Source organism: Zalophus californianus, chromosome 3 (assembly GCF_009762305.2).
Source record: "Zalophus californianus isolate mZalCal1 chromosome 3, mZalCal1.pri.v2, whole genome shotgun sequence".
In the NCBI taxonomy this organism is placed as follows: domain Eukaryota; kingdom Metazoa; phylum Chordata; class Mammalia; order Carnivora; family Otariidae; genus Zalophus; species Zalophus californianus.
The window spans coordinates 177,077,738-177,088,991 of NC_045597.1; the positions used below are offsets into that span (position 1 = coordinate 177,077,738).

Below are 11,254 nucleotides of genomic sequence, written 5' to 3' on the forward strand. Positions count from 1 at the left end.
CCCGCTGAGCAAGGACCCTAGGATCATGACCCGAGCTGAAGGCAGACACTTAACCAACTGAGCCACCCAGGCGTCCCCAAACCAAATTAAATTAAATTTAATTAAAAAAGCATTGGCTTGTGAGAAGTCTGTGGCCACAGCTGGCTAAGGTTTGGCTTGATCTGGGGCTCCAAAGATGTTGCCAAGATCCAGCTATAGACTCGCCTTCCCTTGGGCACATGGTGGCTTGAGCAGCTCCAGGTTCCCATCATCTCACACCTGGTCTCAGGAGGGAGTTGGCTTCTGGATGTCCCAGAATGGGTCTTGGTGGGCCTGACTGTCCTGCTTTGGATCATGTGCTCCTCCAGGAAAGGTGGCTGAGGGGACAGAATGCGTCAATGACTTATATCCTGTATCTTACCCCGGGGGCCCAGAGCCAAAAGCACAAAGGCTAAAGGTGAAAAAACGTAATTTCTCAAAGCAGGATACAGTTACCACGAAAACGGGGGAGTCGATGCTGAGAGGCAGGTACTATGGACGCCTCCTCCTAATTCTCTCTAAAATCAAGCCTTTTCTCTGTCCCGACACAGACACTCTTGTGTCACTTCTGGGGCAATTCTCGAGGGGCAGGGCGGCAGCCTCCTTAACCAGTCCCCATGCACCCATTCCCTACCTCTCCCGTCCACTTGCCACCCGGCTGCCCAAGGAGACTTCTTTTGTGATCGTGCCCCTGAAGCAGCTTAAGAAGTTGTCTCCACAAAGTTCAATCCCCTCTGTGTGCATAGAAGCCCTTTACAACCGGCCCTAAACCCATCCGCACAACCTCATCTCAGACCTGTCCCTCCCTTCCTCTCCCCGCCCAACCACACACACCAGAACTCTGCTCAGACAAATTCCCATCCTTCCTCAAACACGTCATCTTCTTCTCCAGCTGCCCCGGCTGCAGCAATCTCTTTCCCTCGGGCAACGCCTCCTTGAAGATCCAATTCTGATGTCATCTCTTCTGTGACTTCCCTTCACTCCCGGATGGCAGAGCTTGCTAGTCTTCCTGGCTGCTTCCTGGGCGCTTTGTTCTTTAATGTTGATTTATTTTATTTTATTTTTTTTAAAGATTTTATTTATGTATTTGACAGAGAGAGAGACAGCGAGAGAGGGAACACAAGCAGGGGAAGTGGGAGAGGGAGAAGCAGGCTTCCCGCGGAGCAGGGAGCCCGATGTGGGGCTTGATCCTGGGATCATGACCTGAGCCGAAGGCAGACGCGTAACAACTGAGCCACCCAGGCGCCCCTTTAACGTTGATTTAAAAAAAAAAAAAGTTTCACAAAGAACACACAGATATGTTCTCATGGTAACGATTCAAATATGGAAATTAATGCTGAGGTTCTCCTTGGCCATCCCCTCCAGGGAGCTGAGTATCCTGCCAGACACATTTCTATGAGTTTACATACAGACACATACCTTGTAGATACAGCTTTTTCCCCCACAGATGCTATCATGCCTTATGCGTTGTACTGAAACTCTCTTACCTTTATGTTCTGAGGGCTTTCTTTGATTTTTTTTATTACTCAAAAAACTTCATTTTTTTTTAATTTAGCTTTCTGACTCTGTGCTTGGGCCTTCAACACTTTCACAACAATTTTCTTCTCAATAAGGAAAGCATGCTTGATCCTGTCACAAACACACTTAGCACACATGGAACCACCATAGGCCCTGCTGATGTGTTTTTTCGTTTTGGACGACCTCCTAAGGACTTTAGGTCTCACAGCACGAACTCCTCGAAGTCGGCCTGGGCACATGCCACATGCAGATTTTGGTGCTTTCCCAACCTTCTTGGTATAAAGGTAAATGATTCTATTACCAGGGGTCCGGGACAGCTTAGTTTTGTTAGAGGCTGTGTTGTAGGACAGCCTGACAGTAAGTAGGTCAAATGCTGGACCATTCTGAATGCCTGATAGACGCCGTCCCCGGAAGAGCGCTTTCTTTGATTTTATTTCCAGTCTTACCATTAGCTTTTTTTTTTCTTAGAAATCACACTCCCCACGCCAAATAATCTTCTTTTGTTAATTTAAGTACTTATATAACAAACAAACACATATACAGAACTTACTATGGGCCAGGCACGTTACAAGTAAAAGCTCATGCAATCCTCGTAACCATCCTATGAGACATGCACTGATATCACACCCATTGCACAGATGAGAAAACTGAGGTACAGAGAGGTTAAATAATTTACCCAGAGTCACATCCCTAATAAGTGGTAGAGCCAGGATTGGGACTCCAGAAGTCTGGTTCCAGAGTGTGTGCATCCACCAAAATGCTACATGGCCACGTGGCCTCTCCTCTTCACTGTTTTTCAAATATGCCCTGCTGAGGAGATGAAACAGTGTCCATTGATAAGGAAGACACTCTAGGGGCACCTGGGTGGCTCAGTTGTTGAGCGTCTGCCTTCGGCTCAGATCATGATCCCAGAGTCCTGGGATCGAGCCCCGCATCGGGCTCCCTGCTCCGTGGGAAGCCTGCTTCTCCCTCTCCCACTCCCCCTGTTTGTGTTCCCTCTCTCGCTGTGTCTCTCTCTGTCAAATAAATAAATAAGATCTTTTTTTTTTTTTTAAAAAAGGAAGACGTTTTAGTCCCAGGACACTTGTGAAAATGGCAATGCACAAGCAAAAGAGCACAAGCGGAGGGGCGGGGCAGAGGCTAGCTTCCTGGCTGGGTTTCCACATTGCTTAGGACAGTGGTGGCTCCTTCGTTCATTCCCTTTTCTGCTTTTTGAATGGGAACGTCTGTAACTATTATTCTAGGACTGTCTTACTATTATATCTGGCAGCCGAGAACTTGTTTTGTAGGTTCACATGTGCCCAGATGGAGAGCAACTGTGCCCCAGGAATCATACCCAAGTCCTCACCCAAACTTTAAACAATTTAAATAATGAGACTTGGGACTTTCGAGATGGTGAGATTCTGATAAAATTTTGGAATTTGAGTTGATGCTGTCATGGGTTGAGGCTTTGGAGCACCTTTGGATGGGGTGTGTTTATATGGGTTGGATGTGAACTTTGGGGGTAAAGGTAGGCTATGGCAGGCAGAATAATGGCCCTCCAAAAATGTTCATGTCCTAACCCCCAACTCTGTGAATAGGTTATCTTATATGATAAAAGGGACTTTGCAGATATGATGAAGTCAAGCATTTTGAGATGAGATTATTCTGGATCATCTAGGCAAGCTAAATGTAATCACAAGGAGGGGCGCCTGGGTGGCTCAGTTGGTTGAGGGTCAGACTGCTGGTTTCTGCTCAGGTCATGATCTCGGGGTTGTGAGATCAAGCTCCACATCGGGCTCCTTTATCAGCGGGGAGTCTGCAGCGGATTCTCTCTCTCCTTCTGGCCCTCTAACCCTCTCTAAAATAAATAACTATTTAAAAAATGTGATCACAAGGATCCGTGTAAGAGGGAGGCAAAAGAATCAAAATTGTAAAAGATGTAAGGCCAGAAGCAGAGACTGCTGTGATATGGCCTCGAGCCAAGGGATGCCAGCATCCTTTGCAAATTGGAAGAGGCAAAGCACAGGTTTTCTCCTGGAGCTACCAGAAGGAAGCTGCGATGTGTTAATTAACGTGGCAAAGGCTACTCGACTTTGCAGGTGTGACTGAGGTTCCTACAGACTTTAAGATGGAGAGATAATTTTGGATTATCCAGTGGGCCAATCTAATCACATGAGTCCATAAAAACAGAGAACCTTCCCTGGCTGTTGCAGAGAGATGGGATTATGGAAGAAAGGCCGGAAAAGTGCAAAAAGGGGGCTATGAGCCAAGAAATGCAGGCAGGCTCTAGAAGCTAGAAAGGTAAGGAAGTGATTCTTTCCTAGAGCCTCTTGAAAAAAATGCAGCCCCCCCCCGCACCTTGATTTGATTTGATTTTTTAAGATTTTGTTTTTTTATTTGGCAGAGAGAGAGAGCATGAGCAGGGGGAGCAGCAGGCAGAGGGAGAAGGAAAAGCAGGCTCCCCGCTGAGCAGGGGTCAGGTTGTGATCTCAGGGTCCTGGAACTGAGATGTCTGTGGAGCTCCCCACTCTGTGAGGGGATCTGCTTGTCTCCCTCTCCCTCTGGCTCTCCCCCTGCTCACGCGTGCGGACTCTGTCTCTCTCTCTCTCTCTCTCTAAAATACATACATCTTTAAAAAAAACAAAAGTAAAAATAAAACTTTAAAAAATAGATAAATAAAAATAAAGTAAAAATAAAGTACCAATATTTATCACATATCCTCAAGGACTCTGATGTTTATGTCCTTTTATTTCTGGTTTATGATGGTCACAGCTCTATAAAATACAAGGCCAAATTGTATTTTTTGATACTAGTAATTAGCTAAATTGATAAGTAAAAAAGATACATAAAATCTAAATAGAAGAGGTTCCTGGGTGGCTCAGTTGGTTGAGTGTCTGCCTTCTGCTCAGGTCATGATCTCAGGGTCCTGAGACTGAGTCCCCGGTTGGTCTCCCTGCTCAGGGGGGAGTCTGCTTCTCCCTCTGCCCGCAGCTCCCCCTGCTCATGCTCTCTCTCTCTCTCAATTAAATGATAAATAAAATCTTTTTAAAAAATCTAAATGGGAAAAATAATTATTATATGATCAAACTATTTCAAAATCAGAATACAGATACTTTTCGGTATATATCACAGAAAAAAATTTCAACTTGATTTCATTAAAAGATTTCTTAATAGCTACTGATCAGTGAAGCACCAAGAAATTTTAGAGCAAATTCTACCAAATGCATTCATCAAAATGGGGGTTTGTTCATTTTTCTGCAAATAAATGTTGTTACATTGACACTAAGCATGTAACAAATTGGGTTGACTAGATATTTAAAAGCTATCACCATGGGGCACCTGGCTAGTTCAGTCAGTAGAACATGAGACTCTTGATCTTGGGGTCATGAATTTGAGCCCTATGTTGGGTGTAGAGTTTACTTAAAAAAAAAAAAAAAGGCTATCACCATAAGCCAGCCCTGCAACTAAAAACTCAAACACAGTAATCTCAAGATCCATCCCTAGTCCAATATTATCTGTACTCAGGCTGGAAGACAGAATAAGACCAAAATGTTTTTATAAAAGTAATAAAAATAATTTGATTGTTTTAATGCTGGAAAGTATTTTATTATATTAATTAATATGGCACATAATCTTTCCTACCCACTACTTCATGGATAAGAGCGATATTATTTTAGCTGCTGAAGCATCATAGTATAGTTGATCCTTGAACAACATGGGTTTGAACTGTTAGAGTCCATTCATACATAGATTTTTCCTGATAAACATAGTATATAGTACTGTAAATGTATTTTCTTTTCCTTAGATTTATGAAAAGAATACAGTATATAATCCATACAGCATACAAAATACATGCTTTTCGACTTTATGTTACCATTAAGACTGTAGTCAACAGTAAGTTATTGGTAGTTAAGTTTTGGGAAAGTCAAAGTTATACATGGATTTTCAGTTGTGGGGGGAGGGGTCAGCACCCCTAACCCCTGCAATGTTCAAGGATCATCTGTATTAAGAATATTGGCTTTTTGTGGTAGGCCTTGGCTTTTCATCAGCTCTCTGGAAATGAAGTCATAAGAATAAAGTCTTCCTTAAGTAGCAAATTCAGGACAAGACTGTATAAAAAAGTCCCCAACATCCAGGAACCTGTGTGCACTATTGAATCTTTGTATCAAACGACTGTCATCTGCTAACAGGGTTTGAAAACATTTTTTAAGTGATCTCTATGCCCAATGTAGGGCTCAAAGTCATGATCCTGAGATCAAGAGTTGTATTGTCTACTGACAGAGCCAGCCAGGTGCCCCGGGTTTGAATTTTTGTTGGCCCTGAATCATCAACAAGCACAACTATATTAAGTACTGACTTCTCTTCCTCTTCTGGGGAGGAAGGTGTGCTGACTATGTCAGGTGTGAGGCTTCCAAGGTTTTGCCTTTCTCCACTAAAAGCCCTGAACCTTATTCTAGGTTTTAGGTATGCTTGATCTTGATGAGCCTCCATATCCAAATTCACTTGGCCACCATGAGCCAGTCACTGAAGTCCCAGGGGAATCTCTTGAAATCTTCTGCCAGCAGTAATGTCACATTAAAGGATTTCTAATATAAGTTGCTGGATTTCAGGCATACATGCAGAGTCACCCTTCTCTTAACAGATTCCAGAAATTCAGCATTTGTTGGGTCATTGTATGGTTTCAACTCCCCATCATCTAAACTGAAGCTGTTGCTGAAACTGTTATAAGCAAAATCTGAACATCCTGTGGCTGATTTTCTCCATAGATGTAGTCAGACTGCTTACGAAAGGAATGCCCCACTCTGTACCCTCCACATGCAAATGACTTTGATTTGTCATCACTCAAAGGTTTCATTCAGAGGGACAGTCCCATGTTCCCTTGCCTCTTTGAAAAGTTCATTCACAATTTTTCCAGTTGAAGGTTGAATTATATGTGATCCCCTGTACTCATGTTCGTTTGCATGGAACCTTACAACGGACTGATGTGGTGGGCAGCACCTCAACCAAGGGAACATATCTCCAATACCAGGAAAACCTTTGAGATGGTGTGCGTGTGCTTTTAAAGACTGTAACTGTAGGTCTGTCACATTTGGAAGATTTGCATTTCATTTAATTTTTAACTAATTCTGCCAAGGCGAATTTATTTCTTGATACATCATCACTTTGGTTGTTTTTAGGTTTCTTTACAAGGTCTTCACTTCTTTTTTTTTTTTTTTAAGTAGACTCCACACCCAGCATGGAGGTCAGTGTGGGGCTTGAACTCACAACACTGAGATCAAGACCTGAGCTGAGATCAGGAGTCGGACCCTTAACCAACTGAGCCACCCAGGGGCCCCAGGTCTTCACATTCTTATTACATTCTGTAAATTCTGGGGCCCTTGGCTGGCTCAGTCAGTAGAACATGTGACTCTTGATCTCAGGGTTTTGACTTCAAGCCCTACTTTGGGTGTGGAGCCTACTTAAAAAAAAAATTTCTGCAAATCCTGTGTGCTCGGGGGCCTTGGCCCTGTAGACCTCCTCTCTTATCCTCCAGCCCTCTCCAGCCAGCTCCCTCACTCTTATTCTTTTTTGTTTTTTTTCCTTCCTCCTTCCTGTGTGTGCCTGCCTGCCTATTTTTTCCTACTTTTTAGTTTGAATGTATTTACTAAAGTCTCTGTTTACCACTGTTGTTTGCCTCCTCACTTCTTCCTTTCGGATTCATTTTTTCTTAGTGCTGATCTAGCCTCCTTTACATTTACTTCAGAGCAAGTCTGTAAGTGTTAAACTTCTGGAGTCCTCCCTTCCCAACTGAAAAAGTCTTTTTATTTTCACACCTGAATGATGTTTGGGCTGGTATGTAATTCTAGATTCAAAGAGATTTTTCCTCTTGGGGCGCCTGGCAGGCTCAGTTGTTAGAGCATGCAACTCTTGATCTCGGGGTTGTGAGTTCGAGCCCCACATTGGGTACAGAGCTTCCTTAAAAATATGTAAAAAAAATACAAAACAAAGGCCTCTTTCCATTAAAAAAATATTTTCCTCTGAACTTTAAAAATTCTCTCCCTTTTTTTCTTGCCCCTGCTTTTCAATGGGAGACTTCCTGTCAATACAATGGTCATAACTTTGTAGTTCATCTTTTTCTCCCCCTCATTGGAAATTGTCAGGATTTCCTCCATACTTGGCATCTGCAACTGCATCACAATAGATCTGCACTTTGGTTTTATAACCAAATTGGCATTTGGTGGGCTCTTTCCTACTGAAGTTTCATGGTTTTCTTTCTTCCTGGGACATTTTTCTCTTTTATTTATTTGAATAAAACTTCCTCTCACAATTACAGACCAATATCCCTGATGAACATGAATGCAAAAATTCTCACCAAGATACTAGCCAATAGGATCCAAGAGTACATTAAAAGGATTATTCACTGGGGCGCCTGGGTGGCTCAGTCAGTTAAGCATCTGCCTTTAGCTCAGGTCATGGTCCCAGGGTCCCGGGATCGAGCCCTGTATCGGGCTCCCTGCTCTGCGGGGAGCCTGCTTCTCCCTCTCCCTCTCCCTGCCGCTCTGCATACTTGTGATCCCTCTCTTTCTCTCAAATAAATAAATAAGATCTTTAAAAAAAAAAAAGGATTATGGGGCGCCTGAGTGGCTCAGTTGGTTAAGCAACGGCCTTTGGCTCAGGTCATGATCCTGGAGTCCCGGGATCGAGTCCTGCATCGGGCTCCCTGCTCAGCAGGGAGTATGCTTCTCCTTCTGACCCTCTTCCCTCTCGTGCTCTCTCTCTCTCATTCTCTCTCTCAAATAAATAATAAAATCTTAAAAAAAAGGATTATTCAATATGACCATGTGGGATTTATTCCTGTGCTGCAAGGGTGGTTCAATATCTACAAATCAATCAATGTAATACCCTACATTAATAAAAGAACAGACAAGAACCATATGATCTTCTCAATAAATGCAGAAAAAGCATTTGACAAAGTACAGCATCCTTTCTTGATCAAAACTCTCCATAGTGTAAGGATAGAGGGTACATACCTCAATATCATAAAAGCCACATATGGAAAGCCCACAGTGAATTTCATTCTCAACAGGGAAAAACTGAGAGCTTCTCCTTTAATTTCGGGAACATGACAGGGATGTCTACTCTCACCATGGTTGTTCAACATAGTACTAGATGTCTTAGCCTCAGCAATCAGACAACAAAAAGAAATAAAATGCATCCAAATCAGCAAAGAAGACAAACTCTCACTCTTTGAAGATGACATGATATTCTATGTGGAAAACCCAAGAGACTCCACCCCAAAATTGCTAGAACTCATACAGGAATGCAGCAATGTGGCAGGATATAGAATCAATGCACAGAAATCAGTTGCATTTCTATACACTAACAATGAGACAGAAGAAAGAGCAATTAAGGAATTGATCCTATTAACAATTGCCCTCAAAACCGTCAAATACCTGGGAATAAACCTAACCAAACATGTAAAGGATCTGTACTCTGAAAACTATAGAACACTTATGAAAGAAATTGAGGAAGACACAAAGCAATGGAATAACATTCCATGCTCATGGGTTGGAAGAACAAATATTGTTAAAATGTCTATGCTGCCCACAGCAGTCTATACGTTCAATGCAATCCCTAGCAAAATACCATCAACATTTTTCACAGAGCTGGAACAAATAATCCTAAAATTTGTATGGAACCAGAAAGACCCCAAGTAGCCAAAGGAAGTTTGAAAAAGAAAACCAAAGCTGGTGGCATCACAATTCTGGAGTTCAAGCTGTATTACAAAGCTGTAATCATCAAGACAGTATGGTACTGGCAAAAACAAAACAAAACAAAACAAAAACAGACATATAGATCAATGGAACAGAATAGAGAACCCAGAAATGGACCCTCAACTCTGTGGTCAACTCATCTTCAACAAAGCAGGAGAGAATGTCCAATGGAAAAAAGACAGTCTCTTCAACAAATGGTGTTGGGAAAATTGGACAGCCACATGCAGAAGAATGAAACTGGACCATTTCCTTACACCACACACAAAAATAGACTCAAAATGGATGAAAGACCTAAACTTGAGACAGGAATCTATCAAAATCCTAGAGAAGAACATGGGCAGCAACCTCTGTGATCTTGGCTGCAGCAACTTCTTGCTAGACATGTGTCCAAAGGCAAGGGAAACAAAGGCAAAAATGAACTATTGGGACTTCATCAAGATAAAAAGTTTTCGCACAGCAAAGGAAACAGTCAACAAAAGCAAGAGACAACTGACAGAATGGGAGAAGATATTTGCAAATGTCTTATCAGATAAAGGGCTAGTATCCAAATCTATAAAGAACTTGTCAAACTCAACACCCAAAGAACAAATAATCCAGTCAAGAAATGGGCAGAAGACATTTCTCCAAAGAAGATATACAAATGGCCAACAGATACATGAAAAAACATTCAACCTCGCTTGGCATCGGGGAAATACAAATCAAAACCACAATGAGATACCACCTCTCACCCATCAGAATGACTAAAATGAACAAGTCAGGAAGCAAGAAATGTTGGCAAGGATGCAGAGAAAGGGGAACCCTCCTACACTGTTGGTGGGAATGCAAGCTGGTGCAGCCACTCTGGAAAACAGTGTGGAGGTTCCTCAAAAAGTTGAAAATAGAGCTACCCTACAGCCCAACAATTGCACCACTGGGTATTTACCCCAAAGGTACAAATGTAGTGATCTGAAAGGGCACATGCACCCCAATGTTTATAGCAGCAATGTCCACAATAACCAAACTATGGAAAGAGCCCAGATGTCCATTGACAGATGAATGGATAAAGAAAATGTGATATCTATATACAACAGAATATTACTCAGCCACCAAAAAGAATGAAATCTTGCCATTTGCAACGATGTGGATGGAACTAGAGGGTGTTACGCTAAGCGAAATAAGTCAGTCAGAGGAAGACAAATACCATATGATTTCACTCATATGTGGAATTTAAGAAACAAAACAGAGGATCATAAGGGAAGGGAGGGAAAAATAAAACAAGATGAAATCAGAGAGGGAGAGAAACCATAAGAGACTCTTAACTATAGGAAACAAACTGAGAGGGGCTCCTGGGTGGCACAGTCGGTTAATCATCTGCCTTCAGCTCAGGTCCTGATCCCAGGGTCCTAGGATAGAGCCCCAAGTTGGGCTCTCTGCTGAGCTGGAGTCTGCTTCACCCTCTCCTGCTGTTGGCTGCTCCCTCCACCCCCCGCTTGTGCTCTCTCTCTGTCAAATAAATAAATACAATCTTAAAAAAAAAAGGAAACAAACTGAGGGTTGATGGAGGAGAGAGGGGTGGGGGGGATAAAGTAACTGGGTGATGGGCAGTAAGGAGGGCACATGATGTAAGGAGCACTGGGTGTTATATAAAACTGATGAACCACTGAACTTTACCTCTGAAACTAATAATACACTATACTTTAATTAATTGAATTTAAATAAAATAAATTTAAAAAAACTTCCTCTCACATTGTATTTTCTACTTCAGAACTCTTTTTTTTTTTAAAGATTTTATTTATTTGAGAGGGAGAGAGAGTGGGGGGGGGAAGGCCAGAGGGAGAGGGAGAAGCAGAGTACCCGCTGAGTATGGAGCCCAACATGGGGCTCGCAACACAGGGCTCGATCCCAGGACCCTGGGATCATGACCTGAGCTGAAGGCAGACGCTTAACCCACTGAGCCACCCAGGCACCCCTCTACTTGAGAACTCTTATTAGCTGATATCAAA

The 11,254-nt window shown here is 42.6% G+C and overlaps 1 pseudogene; it reads right to left on the reverse strand.

Annotated features, from left to right (window-relative positions):
- Positions 1-6,093: 6,093 nt before the first annotated feature.
- On the reverse strand, positions 6,094-7,691 carry LOC113920296 (annotated as a pseudogene).
- Between the last annotated feature and the right edge of the window lie 3,563 nt (positions 7,692-11,254).